The sequence below is a fragment of the Labrus bergylta genome, chromosome 1, assembly GCF_963930695.1.
Source record: "Labrus bergylta chromosome 1, fLabBer1.1, whole genome shotgun sequence".
In the NCBI taxonomy this organism is placed as follows: domain Eukaryota; kingdom Metazoa; phylum Chordata; class Actinopteri; order Labriformes; family Labridae; genus Labrus; species Labrus bergylta.
Window position 1 is genome coordinate 34,855,033 of NC_089195.1, and position 17,931 is coordinate 34,872,963.

At 39.7% G+C, this 17,931-nt stretch overlaps 1 long non-coding RNA gene across 1 annotated transcript; it reads right to left on the minus strand.

The window, feature by feature from the left end:
* Positions 1 to 1,200: 1,200 nt before the first annotated feature.
* On the minus strand, positions 1,201 to 4,397 carry LOC114918481 (uncharacterized). Its single transcript, XR_010667087.1, has 3 exons — positions 3,456 to 4,397; positions 2,752 to 3,350; positions 1,201 to 1,726 (listed from the first exon to the last, which is right to left on the minus strand). It is a non-coding gene; the product is annotated as an uncharacterized lncRNA (long non-coding RNA).
* Between the last annotated feature and the right edge of the window lie 13,534 nt (positions 4,398 to 17,931).

Consider the following 17,931-nt stretch of genomic DNA (forward strand, 5'->3'; position numbering starts at 1 on the left):
TTGAAAGTCATTAACAGACAGGATAATCAAGGTGTGAGCAAACTATGAAACTACAGAGAAATCAGGTCAGTAAGGAAAGTCTCCAAATGTTGAATGTTGCTGTTTAAAGTGTTTCACTCACATTTCACATCAATAGAGATCCATTTATAGGTCGGCTTTCCCAGATCGTTCTCAGCTTTACATAAATACTCTCCAGAGTCAGAGGACTTGATGGAGCTGAAGACGAGCTGAGCTTCTCTACTGAGAGGTTGATTGTTATTCTCCTTGTACCAGGTGTAATTAGCTGTTGAGTTAGCATCACTGCTACAGGTCAGAGTCACTGAACTGCCCTCCACTATCTCAGCAGAGGGACTCACTGACACAGAGGGAAGCTTTGGAGCATCTGGAGGAGAAAACATCTGTTTTAATTTCTCCTCAACATTAAAATGTTTGAATTGTCAAGATGAAAAAACTGAAATAATATTAGAGACATATCACATGAACAGAAAAGGGGATAAGAATGAGCCTGTTTCAATATATAGATAATTAATGATTCCTTTAAGTGACTCTGTTCCAGCAGCTACAATCACAGTCAAGACATCTCATAAAAACACTGAGTATAAGAACATGAAGCACATTAAAACAAGTGGATCAATTCAAACAATCTATTCTCACTAAGACAAAACTACTGATGACTCTCTCTTTGTGTCTCAGTTTTAGGGACGCATCCCTCTGCTGCCCCTTTTTGGGTGGTGGTGTGTAATACATTCAGGAGTGTTGTTTTCCAGCTCCCATCGATGCTCCTCACAGCATCAGATGTTAGATATGATGTTGCATGACGAAGCATTGAACGCTTCTTGTCCACACTGGATCCATTAAATGTTTATTTCTCTGCTCTGTGAATTTCAGTTTTCTTTTGTAAACAGTATGACATCTAGTGCTTTTATTTTGAAGGTGAACAAACAGAACAGTGTTGCTTTAATACAAGCCTTTGATGGAGGAGAGCAGAATAAAGTTTTGCCTCCATGTTATCAAAAGTCAAAGCTCAACATGTCAATCATAGAAATGATCAATGCATCACTATCTTCACTTTGCAAAATAAGCTAACAAGCTCTGTTGAGCGATGAGGTGTGAACAGTTCTGTTGTTTAAGAACACGTCACAAATCAGTCGAAGGTTTTTCTTTGGAACAAATTTAAGAAACTCTTCAGACGCTCACTCGGTCACGTGCTGTGAGGAGACGTTGGTACAGACAATCTCACACTGCTAACATGTATTATATAACTAACGCTCTACTCCAGCTATATTCAACATTTAAATTCAAATTAAAGATGTGTCTTTTAACCATTAGTTGTCAGTGCTCAGTGGGCTTTAGCTGCAGACTGTGAGTGTGAAGTAGAGCTAGAGGAAGCAGATATGATCAGCAAATTAAACCTTCAAATGAGAAATCAGCTCAATGTTGCTTTTCAAAGAAAATGTTTTTCACTCACATTTCACTTCAACTTTGACGTATCCAGATGTCCTCTCTCCCAGATCATTCTTAGCTTTACAGTAATACCTTCCAGAGTCAGAGGACTGAACTGAGCTGAAGACGAGCTCTGATTCTTTACTGAGTTCACGACCGTTCACCTTGTACCAGGTGTATTCAGGTGCTGGGTTAGCATCACAGCTACAGGTCACAGTCACTCTACTGTTCTCTCTGATTTCACCAGCAGGACTCACAGACGCTGAACAAACTGATGGAGCATCTTGAGGAGAGAAGAATAAAAATATAACTGAAGTGACCAAAGAAGAATTAAGTGGAATAAAGTGCTGAGGGTGCAGATTGAAACCAGCTGACAACCCCTCCCTCGATGCTCCCCTCTTCACCTGCAGAGTTTACAACAATCATTAAAGCTCAGCGTACTCTGTACGATTGTTTGAAATTCATGGAGGAATGTCGACTCACACTGTACGAGTGAAATCAGGACAGAGCATTCACCATCATCAATAGATCTGTCTCATATGCACGACTCAAATACACACACACACACACACACACACACACACACACACACACAAGCTAACTAGCAGCTAAATAATAACAAGTATTCCCTCTCAGCTGGAGGTCTGCAGATATTTCCTGCCATCGTTTCTTTTGGATTAAACAGGCGTGTCTACTGTTGCCATGGTGATTTAGGATGTTTTCTGTCAGTTTGCGCAGACACAATCAGGGGGGAAAAGTCCTGAAGTCGTGGGATCTGCGCATGGCTCTGCTATGTGAGTGTGGGCAGTCGTACAACCAAAATATCAAACGTGCCAGAAAATCATCCGACCAGTCTGAAGCAGCTGATCAGACAATGATAGGCTGTCGAGCCTCAGTGTACACTGCACAACTAACAACGGGAGATCAGGCAGAATGAAAAATCAGTCGACTCAAAGGTTTTGATGAAATCGTCCTGAAATGGCTCAGAGTCGCCCGGCTTCAGTAGACTGAAGGCCCGCTCTAAAGCAGCCGTTTGTTCTGAGTCTTCTGGTTTATTATAGAAACATGTGAAGCATTGTGAACTTTGTGAAGTGCAGACATAAACAATCATTAACATTACAAACTTTTAAAGTAATTAAACTCAAGTAAAAATATTTTAAATCGTCACATTAAAGTCCTGATTAAATCTCACACACTGGTCCTTTAACTTGAATCTGTCAAAGAGACTATAGTAGTGTGTTTATTTGTAGGTGAGAGTTTCTTCTTTACACATAATATCTTCAAGAACATTTCTGCTGTTTCACTCACATTTCACATTGATAGAGACGTATCCAGACCTCTTCCTCCCCAGCTTGTTCTCAGATCCACAGTAATACTCTCCAGAGGCCGAGGGTTGAATGTAGTTGAAGACCAGCTGTGCTCCTTCATGAAGGTATTGAGGGGTCTGATTTCTCTTGTACCATTTAAAAGTAGCTGCTGGGTTAGCATCACTGCTACAGGTCAGAGTCACTGAACTGCCCTCCACTATCTCAGCAGAGGGACTCACTGACACAGAGGGAAGCTTTGGAGCATCTGGAGGAGAAAACACTTTTCATTTACTTTGAAAATCAATGTCAGGTCAAACTTTTTAAACGTTAAAATGAGGAAGAGTTAACAGGTTATAAAACGTAAAGTCAAACACTGTGGAGTAAACTTACAGACTTCAGGAGAGCGGTAATCCTCTCGTCCTTTAACAGAGCAGGAATACTTGTTATTCTCATGAACAGAGACTCTAATAGAAGACGTCTCTGCAATCATTTTTTTTCCATTTCTGTACCAGACATATGAAGGATTATCAGCCACATTACAGCTGCTGTAACACTTCAGCTCTGCATGATTCCTTTTTCTTTCCACCTGCACCTGAAGGTCTGAACATGTGAAGAAAGTTAGAACATTAAAATAAACAAAAACAAAAAGATTCACAGTAGTATTAACTCTGAAAATGAAGAAAATACTTAAAATGAGAATGTTACCTGTGATGGACAAAGTGACTCCTTCATCACCAGTTAAACTTCCTCCTGGTTGGTTTGTTGTGAACATGAACTTGTAAACAGCTGAGTCTCTCTCTCTCAGGTTTTTGATTCTCAGAGTGCAGACGTTCTCATGAAAAAGATACTCAACACGACCTGAGTAGTCTGGGTCTGTTCTCACATCTACAGGTCCATACCTGTCTTTAGTAAACCAGAATCTGCTCTGAACTACAGTAGTTTGTTGTCTTATTGTTGATGGGTATGTGTAGGTGCAGGGTATCTCCACTGTTGATCCTTTGACGGCACAGATCTGAGCAGAAGAGTGAGTCACTCTCCAGGTATCCTCTCCCTTCACCACTGAAACACAGAGCACATCAGGAAACACAATCAGGTCAAACATGGACCACAGAACTGATCGTTTTTACAAACAAAAACACAACAGAGACTCTTTCTGCTGAGTCAATTTAGGAACTCTGAAGTCAGCCAGTGCACCTTAAACAGAGTTTAACAATCACTGATTGAAAGTGTACTCTTATTTATCATTGTTTCATGATTTATATGATTTATACATCTTAATGTCAAAAGAGAGACAACAAAGTTCAATCACCACGACAAAGCAGTCCAACGTTTGAGTGTCTTCATTTTAGAGGACAGCAGCCATTCTTTAAATCACTTCTTTCAGCTGCTGCCTTCAGGACAAACACAACACCCCGTGCTAAAAAGAACATTGATAGAAAGTAATTTGTCCCTGTTGCTGTAAAATATCTCAATCAGTAATGAAAGCTGTTTTTTTAATTGAGACTGCTACCTCAGCACACAGCACTTGTGTTTATTTTGTATTCAGTCTGGCTGACCTGTAATCAGTCTGTCTAATATTAGTGTCTCCTGTAGGTCCTATCCATGTTTTAACTCCTTGTGTAATCTGTTGTTTGTATGTCAACTTGTTTTTGTTTGTGTTTTCTTCTCACGTCCACACCAATGAGAAGGTGTGTCCAGCTCTGTTGCTACCCGTCGGCCCCGTCTGCCTTTTTTTGTTGAATCGGCGTTGGCGGTCGGTGGAAGGAATCTCTCTGATTGGCTGTTCAGAGGTTTCATATATCTCCAGCTTTCGACTCAGGTTCAGGAAAGCACCTTGAGCATGCCGCTGTAGTATCCATGCTTTCACCCATTAGTGCGGTTTCTTCTTATTCATCTACTCCGCCTCTTCTTTTCTTTTTCCACTAAAAGACCAAGAGCTGACAACGCCAGTGCCAAATTTAAACTTTTTATCAGACATTATTCTCCATTAGTAGACGATCTATAATACGACCGACAGCAGTGTGAAAATGGTCTTCTAGTATCATAACAACGAGCTACCGCCGCCCCTCACGCATGTGCAGAACGTACGGGGTGGTTGGCCGATGGCTGAAGTCTTTGCAGTGTGTTCTAGAGCAACTTTTTGCAGATGATGTCACTTGGAAAGGTTTTTTAAATGACAATGAGACCAATTACAGAGCTGAGGGAGATCACTTTTACAACTGCTGTTCTGATAACTCGTTGATTTTAAACACACGAGAAACTAAAAAAATGATTTCTGATTTTAGAAGAAATGTAACTCTGTGCATCTTACAAGATAACTTAAATACATTTAACAAACTTGGTTGTTGTAAAAATTTTCTTTTCAAAGACAAACTGTTTGCTTACAGACGAGGAAATCGTTGGACCTGAATGTAAATGCAGTTTAGTGGCTGTGTCTGAAGTGTTCTTGTCTTTGTTTCCTCTCTGTTCAATCTGTGGTCAGGTTAGTGGTTAGTGTGAAAAGAAGAAAACTGAAGATCACGTGTGAGTCTGTTTCATCAGGACACTTAACTGTTAAGCAGAAAGAGAATGGAAACATCACATACATCATACAAAACTTAATGCATCTGCATTTCTGGTTCGCTTTTTCTGGAGGTGTTATCTTGTTCTCTCATGAAGGAAATAAAGACTCTTACAGCTGGAAGTTACTGAATTCTGCAGCTTTAGTTATTCAGAACTTCTCTTACTGTAAAATACTCCAAAAATCTTCACTGTTTGTGAAAAATGATGCAGACGGATGTTGAATGTATGAAAACGTTAAAAAACACCTCATAAGACTTAAAAACTTAGTGAGACAAAACAATCTAATTATAGAAAGAAACAGAAGCAAACATGTCTTTAACAGTTTGCATCATATCTAACACTCAATCTAAAAAACCTGAACATTAAAGAGTCTACTCTTTTATCATTTTAAAAACAATTTAAGCCTTATCCAAATACGTTCAGTGATGAAAGTTTTAGTGAGGATATACAGTACCTGACACAGAGAGAAGGAAGATAACCAATCCACTCACTGCTGCTTTCAAACTCATAGCTGCTCCTCTCATCCCTGTGTGACTTCAGAGTAAATAAAACACATTAACAGAAGGTCTGTACATGTTTCAATAAATGGCATATCATTGAATAGTTCTACTTACAACAGGGAGGAGATGTCGTCTCTACAGCAAATGTTCCTCTGTGGTCATCAGGCGGCAGAAGTCAAGCTGTTAAAGTTTGTCTTCCTTCCTCTTCACATTATGAATATGCATGAAGTTACAGACTGGCGTCCAGTACTGATGTTATTTTAAAAAGAATCTAAGGCACTAACGAGGTTGGCTTTCTAAGGATAAGAATATCAAGAATCTTTAATGTAACTCCATGTAAAGACACCATCAGACAGCAGTTCAGATAAAATGTGTGAGAATGCAGCCAATGAAACGTGTTCAATCAGCAGCTGCAGCAGACAATAAGCTTACTTGGTTTAACTATGGGTGCAAACAGGCGGAGTTTGAGAGAAGAACCACAACTCTGACCTAAAACAAAAAGATGCCAATCCCCAATCTAGTCTAGCAGAAATTGAAAATGTTCCTTTATGACTTTAGAGTCTGTAACCTGATGCACACTGCCTCAAAAAGATTGTTTTTCAAATACTTGATAAGAGTTACCTGTGAAGCAGTTGATGTTTTTAACAAACCTCATGACTTATTAAAAGGAGAAACACCTTGTCTGCAAGCAACTCTTTTGATGTTTCAGCTCAGCATTATGAGAAAGCAGATTGTATGAATGGAAACTTACAGCCCTAAAGTCCAGTTCGTTTGACCAGTGAGAATGCTCCGATCCTTCCTTGGCCATGGCATGATTCAAAGAGGTGTGCTTCAGCACGGTACAGTTCATGCACGAGCACAAGTACACAGGTACACAACGTGGACAGCCTTCATTATGGAGACATCCCGGAGTGTGACTCAATGACTCAAAATAAGCCACAAAGTCAGTAAAGTAGCTGACATGTTCTCTGTGTTGTTCTCTGAGGAAAGGAAGAACAGCCGACAGCGCGTCTCTTTCTTTTTTTTATCAAGTAAGCCTGTCTTGTAAACTAAGCACGCTTCATGATAACATAAAGCCATGCCTGCTGCTGCTCTGATGTTCAACAATATTATCCTTGTCTTTGCATTAATTTAGGACACCCTGTTCTATGAAATTACAATAAATTAACTGAAATTATAAATGACAATAAACAATGTAGGCTCAATCTAATAGTTTTAATAATAATAATAATAATAATACATTTTGTTTATAAGCGCCTTTCAAGACAAACAAGGACACTGTACAACAATCAACATTTAAAAAACAACGATGGATAAAATCAGCATACAATAAAAGAAATGAAATGTAGGACAGTGACAGGATCCGTAAAGTTACCTCGTGTCATGTTTTGTTTTTTACTCATTTATTTAGTATTTTTGTCTGTTCCTGTTTTATTTTGTACTTCCCCTTGTCTCTGTCTTTCAGATCCTGCTCCTCATGTGTTCCTGCCCTGATTGTGTTCACCTGTGTCTAGTTATCACCTGATTGTCTGTGTGTATATATCTCTGTGTTTCCTCCCTCATGTTACCAGTTCATAGTGTGTTCCTGTGTGTCACCTTGTTCCAGCATTGTTTCCTAGTAGACTTATAGTGATTTTTGACCGTGCCTGCCTTACTGTTTTGCCTTCTGCCTGCTCCCTTTGGAGCCCGTGTACCGACCTGGACTGTTATTAAACTCTACCTTTTCCTGAACTCAGCCACGTGTGAGTCTGCTTTTGAGTCCCTGTCTCTATCTGGTTCTGATACAGGTCACCTTACAGAGCAGAGATAAAAACAACACAACAATCAAATTAACATTAAAAACACAACTGTACAGGATGTGAAGGAGTCATGAGACCGGGCGGAGAATGATCAGACTGAATATGCCAGTTTAAAAAGATGTGTTTTGAGATGAGATTTGAAAATGGAGAGAGAGTCGATGTTACAGATTTGTGGTGGGAGGGAGTTCCAGAGGTGGGAACGCGACACTCCGAGAGGCCGAGAGAGTACAACCCTGCAGATATTATTCAGAACAGACTGAGACGTAGCGTGAGGCTGTATCGTTAGCGGTGTCATAGGTTTGACAGGTTTTCTTTGTTCCTTTTTCAGAGCACATGAGTTATTAATGTCTGTCAGGACCCAGAATCTTAAAAAGTGTAAGTAGTAGTTCTTTAATTAGTTTCTGTTTTGAGGTTTTCTGTGATTACCTCCCTGAGGAGGTGAGACTCACAGATTCCCTCAATTCTTTTAAATCCCTTCTTAAAACATACTTTTACAGACTTGCTTTTATGTGATGTCCTCTTCTTAATGTCTTCTTACTGGTTTTACTCTTAGTATCTTCTTTTACTTCTTACTGTCCTTTTATTTATGCTCTTATCTTAACTCCTTATGTTTTAACTTGATCATTTTTTTATCTTACTTTGTCTTTTTATGTTTTTATATGAATATATACTTTTTATTATTAATATTATTGGGTTTTTTTATCCTTTAATCACTTGTTTCTATTTCTTTTCCTGCTCTTACCTTCTTATTGCTGTTATCTTTTGATTTGTTTTTATCTCTTTTAGTTTCTTACATCTTTTTAAATCTTTGGTCCTCTTGGTCTCAGCTCGTGTTGTTGGGTTCTTGTGTTTCCTGGGTTCTTCTGATGGTTCTTCTGATGGTTCTTCTGATGGTTCTTATGATGGTTCTTGTGATGGTCGGGTTATATATGTCTGTTGGGTATCGTGCACTTTGGGTTCTTTTCTGTTGAATCTGTTGCATTTGTTTGTTCTTGCTGTTGTTTCTGTTCTTCTGTGTTTGGTTTCGTTTGCTTTGTTCTTGTTTTTGCTGTTTGTCAAAGCACTTTGTAAACCTGTGTTTTTAAAAGGTGTTATATAAATAAAGTTATTATTTTTTTGTCGTCTAACACGCTCACAGTCTGAAATAAAAACCTGTTTTCTGTAATGATAACTGTGTTTGTTCTAAAAGGGGGAATCCACTCCCACGCACTCAGCAGCACAAAAACAATTCACTAGAAAGATTCAGATTCAGATTTGACTCCCTGCATGTGGCCTCTCAAACATCCAGAGGTGATTCAATCATTTGCAGTAACTATTAATCTCGATGAATGTACAGGATCTCTGAGATGAATGCTGTTTCTCATCCTCACAGGAGCAGGATCATTTCCTTTCTCCGACAAATGATCCCTTGTTATTTCCTGTCCCTGATCACATAAATGATTGAATCCTTGTTGATATAAAGGTTTGTTTTTCCTGTTTTGTTGTCCCGGGGACGCCTGCATGCATTCTATTTCTGGTACCACAGGGACCTATACGGGCTGCAGGGTTATTTTTGAAAAGGGACTAAAACCACCAATGTGACAGGAATACGGCAGAGCATTATGCATCCACTCTATTAGGAACTCTATTATCGCAAATGTCAAAAGTATTTGAAGATATCTAAATCCTTAAACCAGATGCATGCAACATGATGATTTGTGTTTTTCTTCCTTGATCCAACAGCGCCATCTGGAGGGCAGACTGTTAATAAGAAGGAACAAAACACATCTGCACAGATTATCTATCAGCTCTTTTTAAGGACTTGCATGGTCCGGGGCCCTTTCTGAATAGTCACAGTTCAGTAAGCAGTACGTACTATTCAGTATGGAGTTTCAGTATACTGAACTTTCGTGGTCATTCAGTGGTCATTTTTTGTGTCCACCTCAGTATACTGAACATTTCAGTATGGATACTAACTTCCGGGTTTTATGCAGTATCGATCGGATGCGTGCTTTCAGGAAATGAATTGTGTTTTACCACCCACAATGCTGTGCGAAAGTAAACGTAAAGTATGCAGCCCAGGGCACACACAGGCCGTATCCGAATTGTCAAGTACATACTGAATCTTTCAGTATGCAGTACGTACTATCCGTGCTGTATACTGGTAGTACCTACTATTCAGTATGCACACACAGTAGGCAGATATTTGTTCCTACTTCTTCTGATTCATTCAGTATGGAAGTGACGTCATTTACGTTTCCCGAACCCGCATTCACCCATTTTTTTTGTTTTTGTTTTGTTTTTTGTTTAGCTTTATTCAAGAAGAGTAATGCTCATATACAGTCAGGTAAACAAAAAACAATATTACAATGTAAATCAAGTAAAAGATTAAATAACTAAATCACATACAGTACATAAAGGAAAGTACAAATGAAAGACAGTAATATACAGAATATAAAATAAACCAATAAAGACACATTTAAATAGTGAAATCATTATTTAAATAGAGGGGGAAAGGTTTTATAATAATGCAGGTATTTGTTTTATTTTTTGTTGTTAATTTAAAGTAGTGATTTCAGTCAGGACTTTAACTCTAGATTAAAAATTGATTGAATTGATCCATGCTCGTTTGTTTTGATTTGGAGGCGGACGTGACGATTTACGTTTCATTTCGCACAGCATTGTGGGTTAAATACAATTAATTTCCTGAAAGCACGCATCCGATCCATACTGCATGAAACCCGGAAGTTAGTATCCATACTGAAATGTTCAGTATACTGAGGTGGACCCAAAAAATGCATACTGAACTGTGACAATTCGGATACGGCCCTGGTCTCATGTTTCCTGGGTCCAAACCAAGATCTCCCACGACCTCTCTCCACCAATCACCCTGCTGCTGTCAGATTTTCAAACCGGTCCTCTCTCTTCTGAAGTCAGTTTGTCATTTCAGTGCGATCGCTGCGACCCCCCCTCCGCCCCGATCACCTCCAGTCCAGCTCAGCAGGGTTCAGATCCAGACTCAGAAACCCACTCCTCATCACATCCTGACTTCTTCTATCACCACCAGGGTCTAGACTCCTTAGGGGGAGTCTATCCTATCCTGCTGTCGGCCTCGCTTCCCCTCTGAGTTCTTGAAGTCATCATGGCGGAGTCTAATCAAAGATGTTACATATTTATCTTTTCCTAAACCATTAAATAAATATTTGTAAACTCTTCCTGAAGTCTCTCCTGATTTAAATATTTTATGAATGAAGCCACAGTGACTGTGTGGATTTATTAAAGTCAACTTTATACACAAAGCTGACACTCTGGTGAGCTCTGATCCTCTGATACCAGTTTCCCACACAAAGTAACTCATCAGAATCGGAATAATGAAATCCTGCAGCCAAAAACAAATCCTGACTATTTAATTATAGTGATGCTTTTTTAAAAATAACTTGCTGGCTTCTCCCTCAGGCATAATGTCACCATGTGCCTGAGGAAGGAGCAGGGTTGACACAGAACCCGAATTTAAAACTTAGAAATAATTCTAGTAAAAGTCAAACAGTGCTTTTTGGGGCCTTTTTGCCTTTATTTTGAAGGACAGCCGAAGAGAGACAGGAAACATTGGGAGGGGGGGCCTCCAACCAGCATTCATCACCATTATGTTAAAAAATAATCTGACACATTCAAGTTTTCACAGGAAGATTGGAAAGCTTAGCAGTGCGACATCATTGAGTACTGTCAGATGGGACCCCCCAAGGGAGGCTTTCAACTGTCATTGTAAAATTCTGAGTCACTGCAACATGTGGTTTAAAGTTTGTCAGTCCTCGGTTTGGCCCCCTACTGACCAGGGGCCCCAAGCAGTGACCTGCCTTGCCTGTTGTTGTCAAGCAGCTCCTCTGTAAATGGGGCCGGGCCTTAAATTGGGAAGGGCACTTATTTAAAGTTTTACTGAAACCACCTGGTTGGAGATTCATATTCTTGTTGTTTTTGCACGAGGGGAAGATTTTACTTTTTAACCCCTCAGGTACAAAATAACTACTCAGTTCTTGGTTTCTTTAAGACACCTTTAAAATAATAGTTTTTTATTTCACTTAAAAAGATTTATAGACCAGAACGTTTACTTTTACTCAAGTCAATAAAAGTAACTGGACTTTTATTTGAGTACAATATTCTTGTCTCTTTCCAACCCTGCAAAGTAATTACAGTGTGGTGGTTTTTTCTTTTTAACCTGATGTTTTGATAATAATACCACTAGGTGGCAGCATACCTCTTTTTTTACGGCGAGGTAACCATTACTGAGCAGCAAACACCAATGGTACACTGGTTGTAAGTGAAGCTTTGTCAAGCTAGTGTGAACTACCCGCAACATCCGGACATTTCAACTTCACAATAAAATCGTGAATTGGACCGATTACTTCCTCAGTCAGATGATGAAAAAATATATGTGGTTTAAACTGGTGAAATGTTTAATCAACATAAATGTATATTCTAACGTTTTTTGTTGTGCTAATACAACAACAAAAATTGGTTAATGAGAGCTTCAGATGTTAGTCTGATTACATGCACACTGTTTACCAGAAATAAGAACATGGGTTATTACCATAATGTGCCCACCAACTCCTTCACTTCCAGCGCCTCTGCTTTTTGTCAACAGGCAACTGCTTGGGGGCCCTCAGGCCAGTAGGGAGGCCCCCAAGGGCTGCTAAACTTTGAACCACAGCAGTAGCTGTGAAGGCGGAACAGAGGGAGATCATTTCATCCCCATTACGCCTCCACAACATGGGGAGGGGGCAACATCATATTTAAGGTGAAACGTCACAGGAACCTTAATATCCTGAAGAAAGTGGTAGCTAATCAGCTGTGTGACTTTCTCCATGACAACAGTTTATTTGAGGAGTTTCCGTCAGGATTTAGAGTCCACCATAGCACTGAGACTGCACTAGTTAAAGTTACAAACGATCTACTTCTAGCTTCAGACAGCGGACTTCTCTCTGTGCTCGTCTTGTTAGATCTTAGTGCTGCTTTTGACACCATTGACCATCAGATCCTGTTTGTACATGTTCATGATAAGTCCTCTATGCACACCAATGTTTGCCATGGAGTGCCACAAGGTTCAGTGCTTGGACCAATTCTCTTTACATTATCTATGCTTCCTCTGGGAAATATTATGAGGAAACATTCCATACAGTTTCATTGTTATGCAGATGATACTCAGCTTTATGTATCAATTAAGCCCGATGGCACCAGTCAGTTATGTCAGCTAGAAACGTGCCTGAAGTACGTTAGGACCTGGATGACCAGAAATTTTTTGCTACTTAACTCAGACAAGACTGAAGTTATTGTGCTAGGCCCTAAAAACCTCAGAGAGACTTTTTCTAGTGATTTAACTGTCCTTAATGACATCAGCCTGGCATCTAGCACCACTGTAAGGAATCTAGGAGTTCTTTTGATCAAGATATGTCCTTTAGCTCCCACATCAGGTAAATTTCAAGAACAGCCTATTTTCACCTTCGTAATATATCCAAGATCAGGAATATCCTGTCGCAAAATGATGCAGAAAAACTAGTTCATGCATTTGTTACCTCCAGATTGGATTATTGTAATTCTCCTTCGTCAGGGTGCTCTGGTAAGTCTCTAAAGACTCTTCAGCTAGTCCAGAACGCTGCAGCTCGTGTACTGACCAGAACTAGGAAAAGGGACCACATTACTCCTGTGTTGGCTTCTCTGCACTGGCTCCCTATACAGTCTAGAATAGAATTCAAGATCCTTCTTCTCATTTACAAAGCTCTAAATGGCCAGACACCATTTTATCTTAAGGAGCTACTAGTGCCGTACTGCCCCTCGAGAGCGTTGCGGTCCCGGAGTGTAGGCCTGGTCGTGGTACCTTCAGTCTCTAAGTGTACTATGGGGGGTAAAGCCTTCAGTTATCAGGCTCCTCTCCTCTGGAACCGCCTTCCAGCCGGGGTCCAGGAAGCAGACACAGTCTGTATTTTTAAGAATAGACTTAAAACTTTCCTTTTTGATAAATCTTATAGTCAGGGCTGGTGCTGGTGTAGACCAGCTCTTAGTTATGCTGTTATAGGCTTAGACTACCAGGGGAACTGGCACCTTGAGCTCCTCTCTCTCTCTCTCTCTCTCTCTCTCTCTCTCTCTCTCTCTCTCTCTCTCTCTCTCTCTCTCTCTCTCTCTCTCTCTCTCTTTGCATATACAGTACATCATATTACTGCATGTATCTATCTGTAAATCTCAGTCACTAACCACTTACTTTCCTGGGAACTCTTGAGCTCTCTAAGGCTCCTCAAGATCGTTGGTTGACGGCCTGCCTGAACAACCCCGATTATTATTGATTATTATCATTTTGAAAATAATACTAATGTAAAGACAAGAAAACATGTTTATATTTTCATCTCTTTGTACAGTTTATTTAATGCAGTGTATAGCTTCTGTACAGTTTATTTTAAATCACTTAGCTGTTACTACAACTTATTATTATTATTATTATTTTTTTTTTTTCTTATAATGTTATTCTATTTTATATATAATTTTAACTTTTTTTGTAGAAGCTGACTCAGGGAGAAACGCACAAGAATTGCAATGTACCTGTACTGTCCTGTACCTGTACAAATGACAATAAACATTTATTCTTCTTATTCTAATGTGAGCATTGTAAATAAATACAAATCTGTTTATATTTCACTTTTTTTGTTTGTGTGTCAGATTATCGCCACTGTGAAAAATGGGGCTTTTACTTTGAAATATAACCGGAAGAGATGCGTTCGATTCTTTTCTCACTTGACCCCCCGGCAGTCTGGTAGTCTCCACTTTACTCGCAACATCCAGGCGGGTAGCAATGTGAGAGCGGGACTGCTGCTTTTTTCTTTTCAGAATAATAAGTAACCCCTCACAAATGAGAAGCTAAAAGGAGAACATTTTAAAACAATGATTAAAGGAGACATATCATTAAAAATCATCTTCTACAGTGTTTTTGAACATATGTTTGGGTAACCTGAGTGTCTACTGACCCACAAAATGTGAAATAAACCCATCAGTCCTTTGTTTGTGGTCTGCATAAGTCTTACAACTCAGAGAAAAACGCTCCGTTTCAAATGTGGTCTCCTTGTGATGTCACAGTGGGATTCTGGTAAAAAAAACAAAAACCCTCCCCTCCCCTGGTATCTCCACCCCCAGACTAGAACAAAACTTTTGCACAGGTCGGCCATTTTTATTCTCTCTACAGAGGAGTGATGTCTACGGGGAAAACTCAGGAGGGGGTCATTACATTTAAAAGACACACACACCAAAACGGAGCTTTCTGAGAGTGCTGGTTTATACAGGGTCACAAACCTCCTCTGGTGCTTGTTTCATGTTATATTTTGACCAAAGCACAGCACAGATGTTTCAGTGGTTCTCAAACTATGGTACGCATACCACCGGTGGTACGTGGGCTCCCTGTGGTGGTCCGCAAAGAAATCTCCACAATATAAAAAAAAACCTGTTCAGCATAAAATTACATTTTTTATTTTTGTTGTGCTCCTATCTTATCTGTCTTGTATCTATTGAGTTGTATTTATATCAAATGTGTTTTCTCCTCTAAATTAATCTAATCTGCTCAATTTTGCTCGCGCGCGCACAGACATAAAGAACAACAGGAGTACGCCTCACATTTTGAAAAGTTCCACTCAATATTCCGTTATAGTTCAGTACTGAAACAACAGCAAGCAGCTGTAGACCTACATTAACAGATATTCTGTTATTTATTGGAGTTCAGCACAATCGGCAGCAAGCAGCTGTACATTTTTAAAACGGAGCCAGGAGAAGCTTCAGTTTTGATGCATGTACGAACAGTCGCTCACCCTCTATCTCTCTCTCTCTGTAGCTCTGAAGCTGATGTGATTCGTTTCTCTTTTGCTGTCTTAACACTCTGCAGGAGTCGAGAGGGATTTTTTTTAAAAAGGCAGTTTTGCTGTTGTTGAACGCAGAGACTTATAATAAAGCGGCTCTGGTTGCACCGAGCCTGTGGAGCGCGCACCTGCACTCTCTCTCTCTCTCTCTCTCTCTCTCTCTCTCCCTCTCTCTCTCTCTCTCCCTCCCTCTCTCTCTCTCTCTCTCCCTCTCTCTCTCTCTCTCCCTCTCTCTCCCTCTCTCTCTCTCTCTCTCTCTCTCTCTCTCCCCCGCTCATTTCCTCTCTTGTAAATATTGCATGTCTGTCGCTGTCCGAGGTGCTGAACCTGAGAAGAACTTTTTGTCTCCAATTTTAAGCAACAAGAACAAACACAGATATGATGTTTGTCTGCCTGGTAGAGATTACAAGTTTCATCTTTGATGTCACAAGACCAACATTACACACATTCTCACAATCAACAACTTTGGATTGACTTTTTGATCGACCTTCCCAAAAACACACGTCACTCCGCTGTTCATGTCCCTCCTCTGGCTCCCAGTTACTGCTCACATCAAATTTAAAACTCTGCTGCTCGCTTACAAAACAGCGACAATAACGACTCCTCTTTAGAGTCATTGGCGCCGCCGTGTTGCAGCGACAAGCAGCAGTAGTCTCGAGTGGTTTCAGTGTGGTCTTTTATATTGACTTTTAATGAATCTGTCGTGTGAACTTTATGTTTCGCTAACAACGCTAATTTGTACTCCCTCATTTATCTTCTGTGTTGGTAATATGAATGCTTATTACTGTGGGTGTAAAATCTGGTAACTTATGCTCATATAGTGTTTATATGACTGTTAGTTGTAAGTTTACTTTGTATTAGCATGTCGTAACTTCAATGACTTTGAGGAGATGACCTTCTTTTGTTGCAAGAACATTTATTGAACAAATAGTTCATCAGTGAGTACTGAGGTCTGCAGAGTCCAGAACTGAATAATACACACACAAATACATTTTCATATCATTATGATTTTCCTCCCCGTGGTGGATCCTATTAACACTCTTCTCCAACCAAATCCCAACTTCCTGTTTTAACATGAGCATTAATATCGTCCTCATATTCATAATCCAATGGTTAGGTTTTCCCCGCCTCTGATAAACTGATACATTACTCCTCAATCTGAATACCACATCGTCGTAATGATTAAATACAACACAGGATGAATCCATCAGAAACTGGACAACTGAATGACTTTGTTATTGCCTCCCTTTCTTCTGTGAGCAGGTCCGCCTGCCCTGCGCTCCCTGTCCTCAGTGAACTCAGCATCAGATCTCAAATGATGTTATATTTATATGCATATGTGTTATTGTAAAAGTCGTCACATTACTTAATATCATACCAAACAAGCGTTTCCTCACTTTAAAGGAGACATATCATTAAAATACACTTCTACAGTGTTTTTGAACATATGTTTGGGTAACCTGAGAGTCTACTGACCCACAAAATGTGAAATAAACCCATCCAGTCCTTTGTTTGTGGTCTGCATAAGTCTTACAACACAGAGGAAAATGCTCCATTTCAAAATGTGCTCTCCTTGTGATGTCACAGTGGGATTCTGGACTGTTTAAAAAGGTGGAGAAGAGGGATAATATGTCCTCTTTAAGACTTGAATATCTTGACACATGAAAATAATACACCACATATTCCGCCCTTTGATGCTTACTGAGCATCAGAAGGAGCTTGTCAAACCTTCCACAAACCTTTTCAAACAGTTTAACTGAACTCAACGCAGCCTGAGTGTTACACCCCATCATAAGGCGGCCAATGGGGCGAACAACAAACCACAAATTGACCCAGTAAAACACACTTTACACCTTACCAAAGAGATTAAACAAAGATCAACTCAACTTCCTGTATGAACAGTTTTAAATTGACACATTTCATTGATTATCTACATTATTAATTGAAGATCTGGGCTCAGATGTTTGAAAGATTTAATCATGATAAGAATGATCCGGATTTGGTGATCCAATTTTGTGTATGTACCGAGGATGGCGTAATCCATCTCCCTTTTATGATGAGTCAAAGAAAAGATGGATTAGATCAACCTGATCCAGACACAGACTTTTAAAGTGATCACATCCTGATGAGTGACTCATAATCAGACCTACATCATCCAGTCTAATATTATTCACACAAGTTAAATCAATATTTACAAAAAACTATAAGAGAGAAAATGTCACAGAGCAGACTGAAAGGTGACTGGAGAGCTCCTTTCAGAACAAAAGAACATTTTCAGGAATAAAGATGCTTGTTTAGTTAAATAAATGATGAATAAATACATATGTATAAGCTGCTAAATAAAAGAAAACCATCCCCTAAACTCTCTGCTCCATGCTGTTGTTAACTTCCTGCTGCTGAAAGTCAATGTTTCCACTTCCCCCACATCCTCCACAGCCTCGCTCTCCACAGTGAG